The sequence below is a fragment of the Hesperophylax consimilis genome, chromosome 1 (genome assembly GCF_061612785.1).
Source record: "Hesperophylax consimilis isolate HC1 chromosome 1, BYU_Hcon_1.0, whole genome shotgun sequence".
Lineage (NCBI taxonomy): Eukaryota > Metazoa > Arthropoda > Insecta > Trichoptera > Limnephilidae > Hesperophylax > Hesperophylax consimilis.
Window position 1 is genome coordinate 10,766,520 of NC_142836.1, and position 17,567 is coordinate 10,784,086.

At 33.2% G+C, this 17,567-nt stretch overlaps 1 protein-coding gene across 1 annotated transcript in view; it reads right to left on the reverse strand.

Annotated features, from left to right (window-relative positions):
• The window catches only part of Shaw (potassium voltage-gated channel shaker cognate w), a 502,823-nt gene that overhangs the window by 174,888 nt on the left and 310,368 nt on the right, over window positions 1-17,567 (reverse strand). The window lies entirely within an intron of this gene.

The window sequence follows — 17,567 nt, forward strand, 5'->3', positions numbered from 1 at the left end:
GTTAGTTTAAAATCTTGATAATTTATTGTGAATTACTCAACACAAAAAAACTTGTATTTCTTTGTTCCAAAATTAACACTCGCTGTAAAGTTCGTGATATTTTTTATTAAAATCATCAAACGCCATGTTAATTTTCATTTCACATATTTTACTGTACAGAACCTGTCAACTGAATGTAATTTATTCAGAGAACATAGTTTACAAAAGAGCGTTCCAGCGGGGTGATCAATTAATCATAATGTTAGTACGAACGCACGAGAGGTTACGACATAATAATAATACTTATAAACATACTTTCAGATTAAAACTAGGGGAACGGGCGCTTGACGCATGGGGACTATGGGTATGACTATGACTACGCTTTATATTGTTAATATATCAGCGGAAGGGTGAGGATTTTTGCTTACGTGTGTACTATTATGATTATAATATAATTCATAGTTCGCAACTATTCATTCATCGCAATGAATAGTTACAAAAATATTGTGAACGGTGCTAACCGTAGGTTCCTAATTAATCTATTAAATATATTTTCATGTGAAGTAGATACATTGCGTAGTGAAATTACAATAGTTGAAAACAAAAAAATGCTCTGTTGTTATTATAAATATATTTCGCTACCACCGTAGTTTCTTCAAGCCAGTATTACACTGCCTTGAAGGAAACCTAGAGCACGTCTTTATCTTTTGCGTTAGCTAATGCAAGTAAAATCGACTTCAAATATTTGACTCATATGTAACGTACATAACAGACTCACCCATCAAGAGTTTATTATATACGTATGAACGTTACAGCTAACGCAAAAGATACAAACTCACCCCCCTGGAGGAAAAGTCCCGTTCTTTATTCTTAGCTAAAGATATGTCTTTATCTAAGGATATTATTCTTTATTTTTAGCTAAAAACATGTCTTCAGCTAAGGATTAAGAGAGGGAATCTGTCTTCTATTTGGTTATAGTTACAAAAATTAAATTGATAAATATAAAGTTATTGTTTTATTATAAACTAGTGCAGCCTGCAATTCTTTGCTATTGCTGATATATTTCTCGGGCGTCTCCAATTTCTTTCACCATTCATTTTAATTCGACTCCATCTCATTTCTGTGTAGAAATTTTTAATTTAAAAAAAATATACATTGTTGTATGGATACAGTTATATGAAAATAAGAGTAAGTTATTTTCCTCGCATTTATCAAACTATTTAGTGGCAAGGTACACCTACTAGTACCCTCAAATGGTATCATATACGGGACATAAGACACATCACAAGACGTAAACCAGTACGAGGTTTGATGTCGTTAAGATAACATCAGAATGACAAAACCGATAATGTATGCTCAGTGATAGCTCGTTAGTTATGGGGTTATTTTGGTACAAAGGGAGGCAAAACACGCACAAGAGCTAATGTAATGATAAAATCGATACCTGTGCGTAACCCGCAACTATGTTTAATTTAAGACAAAACAAGACTCTAATAACAGTGAATTAATTTTGCATTTTAATTGAATCATACAAATTCGTAACGATAAATTTTTTAGATCGATATCTACGGATGTAAGTTATTTATATTTGAAATTAATATTAACATTAAAATATTTTACGTAAAACGGTTTGAAAAATTAATAAAATGTTTTTCATTGGAGGTAAACATCAGATTTTGTTTTTCTAGACGATGAATTAGTAACTTACCGAGGTATTCATTTATAAATATCTGGTATAATCGTAATACGTTTGCCAGAAATAATTAAAATAAATCCCGCGGAAAGATACATTTTCTAGGCGTGATATAAATTCGATGGTAGGTCCGTCCAATTCCCTGGGCTAGCGAAGAATATTTTTGTTGCCGCTTTCTTCACTTACGTCGTTAAGATTTCCACTTTATTTTATAGTTTTTTCTGGGGAAAATTCGACCGTAGGTCCATCCATACCGTACGTTACGTAGTTAAGATTCCGATATCATCTTAGGGTACTATTTCATCCTAAGCCCAAATAAAAGCATTTATGTTCATTTATGGCATTTAAAAATTATTATTGTCGTTCTTTTGTTATTTCTACGGTTATTTTTGAGACTAAACTTCTGGTTATATATTTGGAGTTTCGACATTGAATTCATTCAAACAACAAAAAGCGTCTTAGACATTTTTGATTTGATAATTTAGGATAACGGTGGTCAGACATATTAAAACGGTGGTCAGACATATTGAAACGGTGGTCAGACATATTAAAACGGTAGTCAGACATATTAAAACGGTAGTCAGAAATATTAAAACGGTGGTCAGACATATAAAAACGGTAGTTAGAAATATTAAAACGGTGGTCAGACATATTGAAACGGGGGTCAGACATATTTAAATGGTGGTCAGACATATTAAAACGGTGGTCAGACATATTAAAACGGTGGTGATGTATTAAAATGGTGGCCAGACATATTAAACAAAATATAGGTATCTAAAAAAATTGTTCACCGGACAGTAAAGCTCATTATTTTAGGTCTCAATAAATTTAAACCAGTATGTATAATTTGTTTAAATCTACAGTTATATTTCAGGTTGTGAAACGTCAAATATAATTTCATTGTTGAAAATCAGCAAAAAAAATTACATGTTTATTCCCCAGTAAATCTCTTCTAGGTACGCCATGCTAACGTTACGTGCATATCATAAAACTTCAGTTTTGTAAAAATTTAAGCACCAACTTTTTAGCGGTGAAACTGTCATGCACGGGTAACGATTAATTAGATAAAAGTGTTTAATTTTCAAAGCTATAATGTTGCGGAATTGTTAATTTAATTTATTATCATAGTCAGCCACAGAGAACCCCATGTGATACCTATTTTAATATGGTGCCCTTTGGGAAGTGATTCTACATGATGGTAGAAATAAAAAGGATTTTTTTTTCTTCAAAATTTCTATGTTAATTTTCCTTTAGTAATTATTTTTCCATATAAGAATATTTACTTTCCCAAACAAAGAATTCATGTTTTTTTAATACAAAAACTAACTCAAAACTTTGGAGTTTTGAAAAAGTTATCTCTCTTTTATGCTTGTACTATCCAGTAGAATCACCACTTTACCCCGGTAACCCTGTATATCTTAACGTGCTACATTTGAAAAAGTCTTAAGTTATTTTATATTCGCTTAAAAATATTACTTCTGATAAATATCCTTTTTTATTATTATATTTTACACACTTTACAAATATAAGGCAAAAAAGTCATGTAAACTGCTTTTTAGCAGTTTGTCTAACGGGTTCTTTACATTTTATAAATCTTATTGTGGTAAGTTTACAATTAAAAATCTACACTTATATATGCATGAAACAAAAAATTAACAATTTCACAGAGAAGCAAAAGAAAACTATGTAAATATAAATAACAATTTTAAAAGTCTTTAGAATAATATATCATTGTAAGCTATTACAAATTAATTATTTCAGTAAGTTCACCAATTGTTTGTTTTGGGAATAACTGGGAATCATATAGTTTAACGTTCCTTGTCCATATTTATTTGTATGCTTAGGTACAATAAGTCCTTCATTAAAGTTAAAACGAGTATTATGATTGTGTTCTAGCCTGTTTATATATAATTGGTTATTTTTGTGCTGAAATATAATTTTGTACCAAAGAATTTCCATCCCTTGACATCGAATAGTAATAATAATAATTATTATATGATTAACTTATAACCTCCATACTAAAAAGGGTGTTTCAAAATTTACACAACTGATAAACAATGAAGTACGATCCATTAATGGTGGTCAAAGAGTTGTGTACAATTGAAAACACGTTTATAAGTAAGGCCCGAAGATTAAACACCCTTGATAAATTTAATCATTGAAAACAATACTAACAACTATTAATGAAAATTGAATAAGCCAGCAAAAATAAAAATAACAAAGATAATAAAATGAAAATAACAAAGATAATAAAATGAAAATAACGGTCGCAACTGGGACTCGAACCTACTATAACTATTTAACTATCTAACGACGACTATCAACTGAGTTACTGAGACCTAATTGGTTTCAATAACATATTGGTCCCGGTGATATTAAAGGATCTGGATTCGAGTCCCAATTGCGACCGTTATCTTTATTTATTTTCGTTTCCTTACTCTATTTTAGTACATTCATTGACAGTTTTTAATATTATTTTCAATGATGTAGTAATTATTATTTGCAATGGACATGCATTTTGCAATGTTTATCAAAACGTATACTGCACAGGAAGCAGAATCATCTTTATTCATATTTTCAAAATATTTTCACGATCACGGAATTGAACCATTTTAAAACGGCATGGCATGGTGAAAACTATTTTTTAGATAATATGCAAAATTTTATTTTAAATAAACATCACCAGACAAGTTTACCTACCGATTAACATAAAAAATAAACACAAAACGAAGTTCTAAAACATCTTCAAACAGCATTAAATTACATGTGTCGTTCACACAGAGAAACTTTAAAAACGCCAAAGTACAAATGTACGCCTTCAGTCTACAACGTAAATAAATATCAACAGACATGAGAAGGTTACAAAACGTGGAAATAAAAAAATTAATTATTTCAGTGCAGCATCCAAGTTCCAATCCACTTTCAAACGGTGTTTGAATGCACATCACAGAGGAAAGTTCTTTTTGGGATATATTGAGTAGAGAAGAGTCCTTTGTTAGGGGCGCTATCGGGCAACTGATGGTGCCGCTGTTATGACGAATCGTGACTTGGCTATCTGCTAGAGTTCCATCCTGAATATCAAACAGTCCCGGGATTGTAAACACTGGTTGGAATTTAAATAGTGCCCGGCATTGTGATATGAATATTGCGTACCTACCTATCCCGAAATTAGGAAATTCCAATAAATTTGATATCGTATTATAATTAATTTATGGAAGTACGGTGTGAATATTTAGTACGTATAAAATAATTATACTACCCTGCTTTAACTGTTATCTGGATTCTTGAATACAGAAATAAATTAAATTGCAAAATATAAAAGGGTTTCTTTAATTATTGAGAGATTGATAATTATGGCGTTTGAAGGGTAAGTTAAAATTTAAAAGTACACAACGTAAATGACTTTAGACGCAGAAAATAAGTTGAACTTAATTACTTTGTCGTTTAATTTTCATGACGGGAAAGCTCGTTTTAGAGGTTTTGCTCCTACAACTACTGTCAAATAACTCAGTCTTGGCCTAAAATTCTGCCTTCATTCACATTCATACGACGTCCCATACACACCCCATGACTTTCTCGGGCGTCTCCTATTTCTACTTCAACCATTCACATTCGCGTCATGTATTCTCTTTACACTTCTATCTCCATTCAAGATAAAAAGTGTTACAAAGCAATTTGGTGATCTTTTCTCAAACAAATGTCAATCGAGGTAATTCAATCAATCAATGATACGATCTGTCACTTACTTCGATGTTGGTTGATTGATAAACATTCAAAAACATGTATACGCTTTGATTGTAACACTACATGTGCAATGTGTACAGTAATACGTACAGACAAAATGTACTCTTTTCTTGCTGACTGGCTATCAAATAAAATCATAATACTTATGAACTCCTTTTGGATTTAAATTTTGTTTACCACAGATAGTAAAAGAGGGTCCACGATTAAAAGGATAAAAAGTTTTTATTTTATCTCGGGATCATGATAATTACGTTTTCACTGTGTTCTTGTAATATTACGGTCATTGTTTAAAAGCTCTTTAATTTTATTAAAAATATCCACTTATTTTTTTAAATTTTTTATTTTATTATTTTAATATAGATCATAGTTACATTAATACATACATATTTTGCAATATATCATATTTAGGTACATAGTTGGTCATGTATACCTTATCAGAAAAGAGGAGTATTATGTTTTATTTATTATTTTTTATAATTATGTGTAGTGTATTTATAATAGAATGCATCCGTAAGAAAACTTTTAAGTAAACTTCAAACCCAACCTTTAATGCATTCTTCAAGGCAGGATTTTTGTGTCATTATTATTTTTTAATTTCTTTATTAATTTTAAGATGATATAATAGACAAAAGATGCAAGGATTTTATTAAAAAAATATATATATATATATATTGTGTTTTTGAGAGAAGTTTTAACCTTTTTATAGAGCAACGTTTGCGTAAAAAAGGGGGAGAAACGTAGGAAAATTAAGATTTAATAATAAGGTGTTCAGAAAGAAAGTAACTTAAATTAAAATTTAAAACGAATTCAACTAACGGTAAATTAGTACATTTTTCTAAATAGAACTGATTTTCCCCTGAGTTACCGACTAATCAAGGTGATTACGTCATCACAGCAATCAAATTTAATGAACGGCTAAATTCCTGAATTAATTGGAATTTTTACGCTAGTTGGCTGCTGTAAAATGCAGTGAATAAAATACACCGCGTGGCACCATAACTTCCTAGATCGAATAAGAGGTTTTGCTGGCACACGGATTACGCTGGAAAGGCAATGAGTACGAAATTGAAAAATTTAAAGCCAATTACAGACAAATTTCTAAATTCAATTTGGTTACTCCCAGCTTCAGGTAACGTATTTATAATAGAAGTTTTATTTTATCAAAGTTGTAGATTTCTGAAACTGAAAACCATTCACTTAGTTTAGTGAAATGAACAAATATTTTTATGGTCTAAGGTTTTTAATTAAATTTTTTCGTAAGAAGCCAATTTCCAGTTGCATTATATTTTAAAATAAAACAGGTATTTTACATATCGACCGGTTTGAGCTAAAAATTTTCTTTCCTTTGTTTATGTTAATGTAAGTACTTGCATAGTGCTCACTAATACCGTTTGCATGGATTTTGGAGGGCCGAGAGTCGTCCAAAATAAATGTAGCTTGGTGAAACAAAAAATAAAGTCATGACGTGTGCGGTGAAGGAGGTAGCTACATGTTTTCTTATAACGCCGTTGGGAAAGTGGTGGGGTGCCCTCAAAAGTTCATACCCAACTTCACTCTTATGCTGTAACAGTATTTTCTCCAAAATCTACTACCTTATTAAATCATCATAAGGTTTAAATAATATGGCGTCTTGTCTTATTTTCTGACAGTTGAAATAATGTTTTATAGCTTCATACCTCACAGATAGATAAACAGATAGTAGAATGCAAATTTAAAAGAGTTGCGTTGTGAATGAAATAAAAAGTGCATTTTTCATGAAATTCTCACCATTATACGAGTACACTTTTGACTAATTTCTGCTAATTAATGCTGGTTTCCTAACTGACGTAAAACTAATTTGCCGATAATAACACAACGATTATGTACAGATGATGATGTATTATGTCTACGAAAGGTATTTAAGAGTATATGTTGAAAAGTGATCTAAAAAAACTATAGAAGTTTCATTCAATACTTGATAAGTATAACAAGATGTATACATATAATAATAATAACGGTGTTCCGGTAAGACAGAAATCCTGGGCTTGATTTCAAGTGGAGACCGTTACCTTTTTAATTTTCTGTGTCTTGTTCTGTTCCATGTTTCGTTTAGATTTATGAGTATTATCTTCTTTATTAATATAATAACACATTTCATTTTCTAAACGCCTGCAGTCTTCGTTTCCGCGTCTAAAATGTATCAAAATACTCCATGAATATACGTCTCAGGTGAAGTGTTCTCACTGTATTTCACTGTGCATGATTGATGCTGAGATTAATTACAACGTTGGAAGCAGACGAGGGCTTCCGCTGGCTCATTTGATGGAAAGCCAAATACCCCTTGGCACAAACATTCACCAACCTTGTGCTCCCATAAATACTGTATAGTTTTCAACGACTCTGTTATGAAAGGTGTAACACACGTTTTTTTTAATTAGTGTTTTAATTTAAATTTTTAATTAAAACATATTATCCAGAGACGTATTTTGAGAACGCGCAATGCACCAAGCCTTTTTTAAACATGCAAATAAATGATTAAATTAAATAAAGTGTGTGAAGCCAATCTTGACTATAGTGGTGCATTCTAGCTTTCCCATTAGAGGATTAGCCCTTTTGACGACATCTCCCAGTCTCCTATAATGATATTACTATTTCTGTTTGTGAAATTCAGCCAAGCAATAACTGAACATTATAAAAAAGCAATACGAATATACTATCGGTCATAAATCACCTCATATATTCCCACGACCTTTTGCCGCAAACGCATATGGCTGCTTTAGAATAAACCAAGACATAGACAATTGCTTGGCGCAAGGGTTTATTTTTATTAACAACGCAGTTCGAGTTCCTAAATGATTATAATAATATTATCATATTATGAAACAGTGATGCCAAAAGGGTGGATCATTTGATAGCAGGGCTCGAATGCACTATTGTGGTCACAATAATTGTTTTAGTACGCTTTAGGTTGCCCTTTTGACCGTTTAAATATTTATTTGATACCATAGCGGTTACGGTCCGGCCTGTGAGTACGAAGCTATTGAGATCTATTGTAGTAGAGTATATACAGGGTATAAAAGGACGTACTTGACTTACTTTAACAATAGGTCCTAACATTATTTGGAATAAAAATATAAATAAAACTTTGGTTACCGGTGATTGTTGATATATGTGGCGTCGAGAAGAATCCAGATTAACTAATTAATAATAAACCGCTCGACCTACTTAGTACCTACTCCCGAGCTACGTACTTGCAGCCGGGATCGTAAACAAAACAAAGCAACCTACCGGCGACAATACTATCGCGCAGTCGGTCTAGCATATTACGAGAACTCGTCAGAAGGTTCGAGTCTACCGCTTATGCATAATTGCCGCGCTGTCGAAGATTCCCGAAAGGCCCAGACTGTGCGAGTGCCTCGGATTTAGTTGCAATTCATCTACCTACTGTTGTTACAGATTGCCGTCCCTGGCCAGCGCTACATGGATTACAGCACCCTGATTCCAGCGTCTATGACCAGCGCTTCATCCACGTATCATGACCACCACGAGGACACGCAGCATCCTCACTGGTCTACGCAGCTCCCGCTCAACCGCTTACAAGGTCCGCCGCACCTTCGGCCTTTTCCGTCAGCACTGGAGTATTGATTCCCCAGATCGCCAGTGCCTGATAGCCATCGAGTCCTGGTCACCAGCGCCCGGCGTCGACTCAATGACCCGCGCTTGACCTGTCAACACAGCCAGCATCCGGTGAATACATCTGTCCAGCGTCAACTCTTGTTACGGCAACTCTGACTCAATAAACACTGTGACCTTCATGACACCGCCTTTTATTTCGTGCCTCTCACCACCTGATCCCCAAATATATATTTTTTCAACCAAAAATAAAATAAATCAGTTAGTATTGGATACTTAGGATCGAGGTGAGGGGTTGAACGGTTAATTTGCTAAGTGACCAGTGACGACATGTGTAAAAATTTTTGTTGTGGTATGTTTTTGAAAAAAAAAACACTGTAGACCAAAATTTCATTTAATTTTTTTATTCCAAATGATGACAACAATCTCTAGTTAAGGTAAGTCGGACACGATCCTTAACACCTTGCCACAGATAAATCTGAGTAGGGTATTGCTTATTTATTAAGAATCTCTTCAAATTTTTCGTAATCTGAGTAAAAACGGGACGCAGGTCTTTATCGAATGAATTGATAGGTTTCCTCATAAAAGTTTCGTAAAATACGAATGTATTATCACGATGACAAGATCCAAAGATACATTTCTATTCTCATATCACATTAATAAAAATATATTAACACGGAAAAACGAGATTCGTGACCTTGGGGTGATCTTCGAAGCAAATCTCTCTTTCAAATCCCACATATCTGACATTGTCTCCCGCGCCAACAAAATGCTTGGATTTGTTCTTCGTAAAGCGAGATCATTTACTAATGAAATTGCAATACGGAGAAAATATGAAGCACTTGTCCGCAGCATCCTGGAATACAGCTCCATTATTTGGGCCCCTTCTGAACAAAACCATATCTTAGAAATAGAAAAAGTACAAAAAAGGTTTATGCGTTACCTGTAAATGAGGGAATATACATACTATCCATTCCTGTATCCATCCTTGTTCTTAACAGGAATGCTCGATTTCAATACATTAGAAGCCCGCAGAAAAATATTTTTAGGCAAACACTTTTTAAAGTTAATCTCTGGTACAATACACAATCCGCCTATGTTGAAAGAGGTTTACTTTTATGTCCTTAACAATTATACTCGAGGGAGATCCCATGCACTCTTATATGCTCCGAAAGCGAGGACTTCTGCCTATCAGAACGCGCCAATAAACAGAGCGACTCAACTGCTTAACGATTCTGCATTAGCCATCGACATTTTCAATGTCACCTACAGACAATTCAATAACTATCTTTTAACACATGTCACAAAATAGTAAAACTGCCTATGTAAACATTTGAATTTGTATTCTTCTCCATGATATATTGGTGTATAACCGTTTTATGGAGAACATGAAAAAATAAATAAATAAATAAATGTCGGAACACATCTCAAATAAAAATCATAATTTTTCGCATTTCATCATTATGTATTATCAAAATAAATGCACGTACGTGATCAGCGAACGCGTCTTCCGATATGTTCGGAATTTCCAAAAAGTTTATCAGAAATCAGCCTGTAATTCCGTTGTAACTAGATTAAAAATAATTGAAAGAGATTCCTAATAACTAAGCAATTATAATTTATCTCTGTGTGTATATAATTCCAGTCTAAAAAGCAGTTTCCATGCGTAGCTTTTAAATTTTAGATGTAGAATTGTTTGAGTATTAAATTTTTGTATATATGTCTGGAAACCTGAACACTTAGCTTAGCTTTAACACTGAACATGTATTAGATTAGATTTTTTATATGTACACGCATTCTCAATACACCCTAGACAGATATGGTAACCGATGAAGTTCTTAACGGAATGACCAAAATATGTGAAATGTACTAGATAAAATCAGTCAATTGGTCACACCACAAGGAAAAACAAACAAAAAATCACTCAATTGATACGAGAATGGAAGATTACTGAGACAGTAGGCGAAGACTCGAGAACTTTGGGCTTTCACAAACTACGTGACCGGTACGAGTGTTATTCCGAGCAGATTTTGGATAATCAGTACTACGTAACACGTAAAGCTAAATCAAATCCTTCATTCCATTTGACACCCGCTGCTGGTGTCGACCGAGACGGTATTACTATACATATACCACAACGTAAATTTATATTAGTATAGTTTGGAATTCGTACATTCCAGATGATACCTAACTGGTATTTACCATTCGTGCAGTAATACAAATATGACACGATTTATGTGAAAAGTTACAAATATTTAATGAATTTTGGGAATATCACTGGGAAAAAACATGTTAAAAAAATATTATCATACTAAACCCGTCAAAAATCACGGGATATTATACCTAATAGTAGTATTTGAGAAGCTGAAAGAATAATAAAAAAAAAATTTGCCACAAAATCGTTGCCTATTAAAAGAAGAAATTTGCATATCGAATGTTAGTAAGCTTGAAAAATTACAACATCTATCCAATGACATTATAAAAATACAATACATGTTATATTCATAATAATCGAACAAAAAAAATTGTATCGCTTATGAAGAGGATAGCCGTTCAAAGAATATGCGTATGAACGGGCCGCTAAAGTATGTCCAATGGACCTAGTTCAGTGAAACCGAGCGTATTGTCTTAGTAACGTTTCTGCATTCACTTAATTCATCTAAGCATCTGTCAAGCATTTGAACGAAAAAATACGAATTTCGAATAAAGTATTATTAATTGATAAACAAACATTGGTACCTACACGGAGAAAACTTGCTTATATGAAAAACTGTTAATTTATTGTCAAATTACTCGTTTTCCTGCTAAAAATAGGACTGAAGGCCTATAACGAATGAATTGAAAGGGTTCCTAACAAAGTATCAGTCAAAAGCGAGTGTTTTATGAGGACGGCGGAGCACGTGTTCATACAAATACTGATTTTGATACTGATATTGATACTAATATTGATATTATCGCATTCCGTCATGATATGTATTAGAAAAAGAACACGTGTTCTCGATATATTCTTAATGATTAATATTTTATCAAGAAGTTGGCTTGCTGCCCCATTTTTAACAGGATCATTTTTCTCCGTGTACTTTCTCGGTTGCTTGAGATATGATAAGTAAATAGTTCCAATAAGTACGAATTAACTAAAAGTTTATCAGGAAACGGCCTGCGATCCCGTTTTGAATCGAATTATATAACAATTTGAAGATATTTTTAATGCATTAATTAGCAATAGTAAATTTTCTCCGCGTGCTAGAAGTACCTACGTCAAATTTGAGAATCGCATCAACATTTTGACTTCTACATTAGAGTGGCTACAATTTCATCAATCTAGAGCACGTAACATATGTATTTATAGCATTAAAATACAGGACATTTTTGAGTACTTTCTGGTGCCTAAATAAAATTATCAAAACTTACCTGAATTATACTTCTACAATTCATTTGCAAACCATTATTATTATAAGTCAATAAGTTGATGGATGTTATTTACAGTCTGACTCACGTATTTCTACTAAACGCCAATATTTAGTAGGGTGGTTTTAAATTTTTCCTTTCATTGTTCATATTCCATATAAGGGCTCGAACTGTTATTTACTGAAATCAAAAATGACGATATCCACATGAAACTCCAATAATGGCTCGCACTCGATTCAATCCAGAGTGCAAACATTTTGGATCTCGCACGAATGCCAGTTACCAATAAGCCACCCTTGGGCAAATAATACGCTCGCAACCTGCGTGGCATGCATAAAAAGGGCCTAACACGCCACAGGCGACCCACGTCATTTTCCACGCTACCTCCTCTGTGCAATGGGGTCAGAGTCCCGTGCCAAATCGGAATGACTTGATGCCAAGACGCGGACTTAAGGAACAGCATTAGCCGCATTGCGAGTGATTGGCTCCTGAATTATTCCGATTCGATTTGTGAAAATTCGATCCGGTCCTGATATGGTTCTGTCACGATAGCCTCTATTGTAGATGCGAAGGCAGTAATGGGCCATCTGTTTTTTTTTTGTACTGACCCATACAAATTTATTGTTATTGTATGGACTTTTATGGCTATCACCTTAAAACTAAAAATCCTTTAGAATTAAAACGCAAAGATAAAATATAACATTACTTCGGCCATAAAAAATATTTTTAATTGATTTTTATGTGAATTCCACACATGAGTCCCAACTGCTGCCAAACATCTGGAGTCAGTGAGACTATGGCATCCCCGATTAGCATACGTTGTGAGGCTGAAGGTATCAGAGAGGGGAAGAGAAAGGTTAAATACCTAGCTATTCAGATCTTGTCACCAAACACAGCTAAAAGCTATTAATAGCGACGTTTCAATTATGAATGGTGGTCTTATACCGGGTTAATACTGAGAGTATCTTCCACCCTGGACATCAAATATACAACGTACATATACTAAAAAATATGAAATAACCCAAATGAATAAAAAAATTAACATAGGTCCAACGGGTTTTGAACCCGCAACCTAACGATCCTCTTATTACGCCTCACCCACTGAGGCCGTATGTTGGAAATACTAATCGAGATCTAAATAATCATGGTTATATAGAAAAATATATTAGTTTAATAACAGAGTAACAGTGTATTTATAGGTAAGATAGAAGAGGGAGAGATAACATAAATTTAGGGGGGAGGGGCGATGGGGAGGTATTAAAGAGTGAGGTGTAAAAGTAGGTGGAGGGGAGGGGAATTCGTTTAAAATAACCCTGATGAAAGTTCAAGGTGAACCGAAACCGGTTGGTTTTATATATTCAAAATATAAACAATAAAGTGGTATTAAAATGAAACTTAATTTATTCTAATCTTTGTAATATAATGTACTAGAAATTTGACATGAGTTGATATTTTCACAGCCAAAAGGATTATCGTGATTTATTCTTGGGTCATTATACCGTGTAGTACTTCCTCCGTCTTTAGCCAACGTTTCAGTGTCAACACTTGCCCTGATGATATACACTGTAACGGTGTATGAAACGTTGGCTATAGAAGCAGGTAGCGCAAGATGACTAATTCAAGAATAAACCACGAAAATAACTAGAATATTCGTCACGAGATGCGTTAATGCACGTTTTTGTACTGTCATGTTTATCGCCTTATTTCGAACGAACATTTATGTCGTTTTCAGTATCAAAATGCAACGAATAACGTTGTGCTTTGATATAAATGCATACAAATCAGCTTAAAGCTAATCGAATTTCATAATATAATGCCACCAGCAATTTCTCACGCTAGACAAATACCTTCGTGCGACAGGTATACGAAAATGCTATGCAGCACCTTGTCCAACCATTCCGTCTCGGTGGTTAGTTTGAATTGCATAGAATCTGTCTAAATTTAATGTGAAAGCGTTTAAAGGATGGAAATCGGTTGAATCCATTGTCATTTGACGTTTTGTCCATTAATCTGTGCTCTAACTTCTAATCACCTCTTTGTTCGCTGGCGGTGTCTTGTGCTAGGTCTATATGTACATTCCTATGTAAATAAATATGTTCACCCGATAAGTCGGCGTTAACAGATATAATTCTAAAACCAATTCAAGTAAAAAGTCAAGTATGAGCCGGTAATATAATCAAATTCGTCAAAATATAGGTTTTGTATTGCAGGTTTTCTCTTCCAAAATTTAATGGATTTTTTAATATTTTTTCAACATCTGTATAAGACTTATATTTTAATATCCTTGGTATCAGAAGAAAATATTATATGTTTATAATTTTTGTATACTGAAAGTTTTTTGATGGTGTTAAAACGAGGCAATTTAGAGTATTTTTGGAAGGTCCTAACTCCTATAAGAAGTAACATATCAAAAACACAATACGTAAGGACATTTCAGTGTTTAATATTTATACTATGCTGAAAAGTATTTATACTGGTGTTAAAACCCAGAGAAGTAATACGTTTGTATAGACAAAACGCCGCCTAGTTTTCAATTTTTTTTATGTTGTCAAAATGGAATGCCGGATTCCAGCAGCCAATCTGCACTAATAAATAAACCGATTCATAGCGATATTATAACCGACCAACGCGCAAGTCAAAACGTACAGCCAACCAATGGGGATGTGCGATTTAAATATGTTTGCAATAAAAGATATAAATTTGTTTTAGACCACTTTAATTTTAATTGCACTCTACCAGTTTCGGAAGCACCCTTCCTTCGTCAGGAGAATATTAAAACTGTTTTAATATTCTCGTAATAATAATGGTTTTAATATTCTCCTGACGAAGAAAGGGTGTTGGTGTTGAAATTGGTCTAAAAAAAATTTATATCTTTTATTGTAAATTATGACGAGCAACAAAGTAAATGATTATTACAAATATAAGTTCATAAAACTGGGAAGACTTCGGTGGCTAGGTCATGTGGAGAGAATGACCGAGCATCAAGAACCAAAGTCCCTGCTGAGCTCAAGACCGATAGGGAGAAGGAGCCTGGGAAGGCCAAGGTTAAGATGGAGCGACAACGTCCTCAAAGATTTGTCTGCCTTGGAGATTCGAAACTGGAGAGAGCTGGCGCGGGACCGAGATGAGTGGAGGAAGACTCTTGAGGAGGCCAAGACCCACCAGGGGTTGTAAAGCCAAAAGTGATGATGATGATGATAACAAATATGTAAATATGTTTGTTAAAATGTATTTTTTAATGGTATGCATACTTATTACGATCAACTTTTAATAACGTTCCGGCAATGTTTGCAGGCTTTGAAAGTTTGCTGTATTGTTAATGTTTGTTTTGTCATTATGGATAGTTCAGTTATATGAAAAAAAATTAAGTGAAATGTCCCGATAATCAGAGCACTACCATTTAAAAAAAATTATCCTATATTATTATTATTGCGGTTTAAATTTTGGAGGCGGGTTTGGGTACTGCCTCCCCGGGAACCATTTATTGGATAGCAAATATGTCTGCCATAGGTCGCCCCAAGTGTTTCGCTACGCTTGGTGATTTAGTAGGGGTGCCAGGGTTCATCGGGTGATGTGTGTTCAGGATGCGTCTGCCCACCAGCTGCATGCATGTCAGATTGGGAGAGGCTGATTTGGGGAGACCCTTTGACTTCTCCAACTGGGACTCATCGCCTTGCGACGCAGTGGGAGGGATATATTCATATGTTCGTCACTTCTGGACTCACTGACCCCCACCCAACTTTTATACCAGAACTTCCTCTCCGTAAAAAAAGGCGTAAGAAATCTTTAAAAGTACCAATAATAAATTTTGAAATCTTTCCTGTTGTTTTTTATGTAGGCTTGAAATTTGTCACTCATTTTCTTAAAAAAACGTAAAGCCGTAACCCAATACTATTATGCCACTTTAATCTTAAAACTCAATTTGTCCAAATTTCAAGGAATTCGACATTATTTTTTTTATTTATTTCCGAGATGATTATTTAGTAATATTATTAATGTAAAGGAACTGACATATTTGTACCAAATAAGTTCAATTAAATAGGAACATGTAAAATTAGTTTAGTTTGTGATTTAAAATTATTTAATAAAATTCTGTAAATTTGTACGTCTTATTTTTATTTTATTTATTTTTTATTAGGTACAATATTTTTTACAATTCAGGTTTTCCAGTAATGTTGGCCTCACTGGGTGGCTTGCCCGTGCTGAGGCCAAGCATTTATTAAATATTTTATTTGAATACCTTAGGCCCCTGCCATACTTTGACAGAAGGTCGGAGTATTTTAGCATCCAAATAAATAGAATATTTCTGAACGTATCCGAAAACTAAAAACTGCTTTTGAAATATAGTTTTCAATAAATACAATTTTTTTAATGTGACCATAAATAAAAATAATTATTTTATAAAGGTGAACGTTTTAATTCTTCCGTAGTTGACTTCTAGATTTGCATATAAAGCGGCGTTTTTCTTTCAAATACCGTTTAGATCATATTTTTCATCATGAGAGTAGATACATAATGTAGATACAATGATTTCTATGAGACAATATGAGTTGTTCCAAAAAACGAACAAATTAGCCTAAATGGTAAATTGTTTTTTAGTAAAAAAGTTTCAAAATTTTTTAATAAATAAGTTTCAAATGAATAACATCACTTCCTCTTACCGTTATTATTGATACCGATTCCATGTTTAAATGTAAACCTATTAGGAAATATTTCAAAAAACACTTTTTGCAGCGTAAAGTATATATATAAAATAATATTACGTATTATAATATTATTTTTTTCTTAAATTTTCCTTGAATGTCGTTATTTTACTGGTTGATTTCAGACAATGTCTAATATGAATGTACAACGATTATTTTATAACGCTAATAAATATGAATGTAAAAAAACTATTTTATAACGCTAATAAATATGAATGCATAAAAACTATTTTATGACGCTAATAAATATGAATGCATAAAAACTATTTTATAACGCTAATAAATATGAATGCATAAAAACTATTTTATGACGCTAATAAATATGAATGCATAAAAACTATTTTATGACGCTAATAAATATGAATGCATAAAAACTATTTTATAACGCTAATAAATATGAATGCATAAAACTATTTTAAAACGCTAAT